The 4575-nt window shown below is 45.5% G+C and overlaps 1 non-coding gene across 1 annotated transcript; it reads right to left on the reverse strand.

Annotated features, from left to right (window-relative positions):
- Positions 1-221: 221 nt before the first annotated feature.
- TRNAN-GUU (transfer RNA asparagine (anticodon GUU)) lies at positions 222-295 on the reverse strand. Its single transcript has one exon. It is a non-coding gene; the product is annotated as a tRNA-Asn (tRNA).
- Between the last annotated feature and the right edge of the window lie 4280 nt (positions 296-4575).

Here is a 4575-nt window from a genome sequence, read left to right on the forward strand (position 1 = left end):
GGTAACATATTCACATATGCATCACAAATTGACACACATCAAATACACCATCCAATTTATAAAAATAATCTTTCAGTGACAAAAGAGAAATTACGCGGGACAACATCAACTGAAGTAGATAGATAGTGTCGGCGGCCTATGGCATGGGAGGAGGAGGCATATCAGTGGGGCCGCTGTGGAAATCCACACATCAAGTTCCCGTGTTATTTCAAAAAACAAATCGCTAGAAGGAGGGCTCGAACCTCCGACCTTGTGGTTAACAGCCACACGCTCTAACCAACTGAGCTACTCCAGCTTTGCGTGTAAATAATGAAAGTTGCAAATTTATAAACGCTTTCTTGAGGAGAACACCTGGATAGTACGTGCTGTTAGTTTTTTTTTTAAATTGAGAACATGTGCTGTTAGCTATTGCGCTGGTATTTTTTTCTATAAATGAGCCTGTTCTTGTCGGATTGGGCCTCCGGCCCAGACTCCCTAACAACCAAGTAAACTGAGAGGCCGTTACGAGAGCAGGCTATTTGAGCTTCAGTACTTCTGCTAGAAAAAATGAGCTTCAGCACTTAAGTTTCTGATTTCATGAACCAACACGATTTTCAAGAATAGTGATTGCCAACATGATCTTTACAGTAGCGGATTTACCGTCCAAACACCCTGAGCACGTGCTCGCGCTAGACAGTAGACGCCACCGCTTCGAGGCACTCCGGCGAGGTCCCAAAGCCATGTATGTAGCTGAAACAGTAAAAATTCAGGTGAAATATACTGTTTTTCTAGCGACACAACTTGATCCAGTTTGTTTCATAGTCCACAGCTCCACCTTCTGGCCACTTCACCTAACAGACGTAACATGTTCACGAAGCTAGACGAATCAAAGACAGTACTCCGAGATAATAATGGAGTCTTGATTAGAGGTCAAACCCTCTGGTACGGTCATGCTGCTATTGTTCTTACCATGGAAGCCTTAGCTGTAAGAGATGGAGTCAAACTAGCTAGTGATCTGGGTCTCTCCCGTATTAAAATAGAGACGGATGCAAGTGAAGTTGTCAAACTATAGAAGGCCAGAGAGAAGAATAGATCTGCAGTTGCATCAATTATCAATGAAATTGAAGAATTGTGCTCTAATATGGAGTTTTTCCGGCTGAAGCATATTGGGCGGGAGGCAAATAAAGCGGCAAATCTTTGTGCAAAGCAGGCTTCAGCTAGTAGGCGTAGATGTTTATGGATTAATTATATTCCTTCTTAGCTGGTTGTCTTCGGAACGATTGTAAGCCCAATGAGTAATGATTGAAAGGTGTTGATTCGCAAAAAAAAAGGAATCATTCCATCGATTTTTTTGTTGTTCTGTTCTCTACTGGCACGGGACGGCGGCAACAACACAAGGTGTTCACTAGACACACCGGGAGCAAGAGGTGGGTGACATGGGCATACTCTAATAGGTGAGTTTTCATGTGTAATTTACATACTGGATTTCTATTGTCGACTCATCAAAAGGTTAGTTTATTGTATAATGCAAGTATATTTGCTACCTTAATTTGTACTTTTTTTACATCATGATCTATAAATCATTATCGATTCTATTTGTATGATGCTTATCTAAATAATGTGACATGTGGGGTTATTGGTAGACCAAAGCGAAGTATTTTAGTTTGCAGTGTGCCCAGGCTTCGAGAAAATCCTAGGTCCGCCACTGAAATTTGACATCGATATCATCTTGAACCTAAATAGTTGTTTAGAGTGTTATTGATGGTGTCCAGACAGTTGGAGGCACCATTACGCGTGGGAGGTCAAAGATTGCTTGCTAGAGCTAATGCTTGGGTTTTCCATCACACCTTAACCTTTCCTGGATGGTATTTATCTTCCAAACCCTAGTCGCCAGAGGTGTGCTTCGGTTTTCCATCCGTTATTCTGTCAGTTATCCCTACCTCTGGTTATCTCTCTTTAACGCCGAAAGGTGAGGGGAATGAGGGATCAATGTTGACATTTAGTTTTAATTTCTATCATACCATGTCTTTGTGTCCTTAGTGGAGAGATGTAAAAAATGAAGGTTACACTGTATGGAATGAATGTTCCGTGGCTCAGTTCTTGTGGCTGATATGGCCGATACTAGAAAGCATGTAGTATTTTTGCCCCGTGGATGAATAATTTTCATCTAGCGGCTCATCGCCCGATGCTTCGAGCTTGTATTGGAAAATGGTATCGATGTGGGTGGTATGGTCATGTATTCTCCAGTTTCAATTTTTGGTCTCCTTGCTTTCTTCCCTGACAATATGGCTTCGAAGTAAGGGTTTGACTACATGTCTTAAAACTAGTGTATCCCCCCAACCCTAACTTCTTGAAGTATTTCACATACGAAAACTTCGGAGTCCAGTATTAGGTTCTCACCTATTGGGGCGGTGATTCATGCATGTTTTCAAAATCTTTGAGGCGGATCTAGTTTGTTCAAGTATGATCTTCTGTGGTTTCTTCATTGGAGTTAAGGTGAAACGTCGAGATGAAAAGGTGAAGCTCAAAACAAAAACATTGAAGAACCTTGAGGCACTATTAGTTTCTATGTATCTTTGTCATATCTTTTTTCTCAGTTTGTTCAACATGGTGTACTTTGTTTGATCGGTCAATTCGAGTCATTTGCTTAGTAATTACATCTTGACCAACATCATGATACACTCTCTCGTTTATCCCTAAAAACATTGGCTCTCTCGTTTTGTTTTAGGGAATTTGGCTCTCTAGTTATGTTCATAGCTACTTGTGGACATAATTGGAGTATAAAATTTGTGCACGTAGAAGTCACAAAATGTTCAGTCATGCCCGAATAAAAAAAATGATTATTACCGATTTGCAATTTTTCTTGTTTGACATATGCAAATCCATTTTGCTTGGGCTTGCTTTACGATTTGCTGCTGTTCATGGGCGTTGTCTACTTTTGTTTTGGGTTGAAAGCCATTTGCTTGGTGTTGGGCTGGAGCTGCTTTGTACTGTTGGGTGGGGCTGTAAAGCTTTATGATAATCAACTGTAATTTCCTCTGTAGTAATACCCGATTCGGCGAACAAAGCGCACACGTACTTTAAAATAAGTTTTAACCCAAAAAATTAAGCAACAACATCTTGATTATATTGTACTAGATGGGTCTGGCGCGCTCTGCTGCGCCGGCCTCCGGTATTAGCGTGGTGCTTGTGCTGCGCAAGTGTTTCCTTCTCAAGACATAGACATATTCGCTTCTATCTTATTAAGGTTTATGTACACATGCGTATAGACATTTCTTATCTTCTAACTAAAGCAGAAATGCAGACAACATGTACAAAACGATACTACAAACTGGACTTGCAGCAGCAGCGTCTAAGCATCCGTAGCAGCGATGCTAGTTAACCTTTCTTTAGCAGGTATCCCATGGATGAGGCGGTCGACTCCGAGCTCCTTACTACGGTGGCATGTAGTTCTCTAGCAGCCTTAGTTAACCTTTCTTTAGCAGGTATCCCATGGATGAGGCGGTCGACTCCGAGCTCCTTACTACGGTGGCATGTAGTTCTCTAGCAGCCTGTTAGGGATTCTAGGATCCTTATTAGAGACCTCGCCCCCTTAGTGGGGAGAGTTAGAGCGAAGGCCGAACCGTGGTGCGGGAGGTTCACCTCCAAGGGGAGCAAGACGGTTCTCATTGATTCGTGCCTGTTTAGTCTCCCCATGTTTATCATGGGCCTGTACATCCTTCCTGAAGGGGTACATGCGGCCTTCGACAAGGAGCTCTCTCGCTTCTTCTGGCAGGATAGGTCAGGCCGCCAAAAGTACCACATGGTCAAATGGGCCGATGTGTGCGCCCCCAAGGATCGTGGGGGCATAGGGATTATCTCCTCTCGTCACATGAATGTGGCCCTCATGCTGAAATGGGTTTGGAGGATCCTTTCCGACGATGGGGGTTTGTGGCTTAAGTTGATTAAGGCGAAATACCTGCGGGGCCGGCCTCTGCTGGCGTGCGACCGTCGGGAGGGATCTCAGTTTTGGAGAGCCCTCCAGGACGTTAAGCATGAGGTTAGAGCGGGACTATCCTTCTCCATAGGCGATGGTAGAGGGACCATGTTCTGGCTAGACCCGTGGTTGAGCGCTCGTCCCATTTGCCTGGACTTCCCGGACCTGTTCGCCATTTGCGCCGACCCCCCTATTCTGGTCGCCGACATCGCCCAGGGGGGCTGGGATATCTTGTTCCGCCGCGGTCTTACCCAGGGAGAGACCCTGAGTCTGACCCGGCTACGGAACCTCCTCCCGGACGTTTTGCCGGGAGGACTAGATTCGCCTTCTTGGCGCCTGACGCCCTTCGGTTCGTTCTCCGTGCGGACTGCGTATAGGGCCTTGTTTAGGGGCCCCCCGCTGCTCTGGACGGCCCCTCTTTTCAAAGCGCCTATACCGCTTAAGACGAAGATTTTCCTATGGCAGCTGCTTAGGGATCGCCTCCCCTCTGGGGTGGAGGTGGCGAAGAGGCACGGGCCGGGCGACGGGCTTTGTCCATTATGTGCGGTCCCGGAGACGACGACCCACATAATGTTCTCCTGCCCCGCGGCCCGCTTCCTCTGGAGCGTCATCCAGGAGGC

Source organism: Lolium perenne, chromosome 4 (genome assembly GCF_019359855.2).
Source record: "Lolium perenne isolate Kyuss_39 chromosome 4, Kyuss_2.0, whole genome shotgun sequence".
NCBI lineage: Eukaryota > Viridiplantae > Streptophyta > Magnoliopsida > Poales > Poaceae > Lolium > Lolium perenne.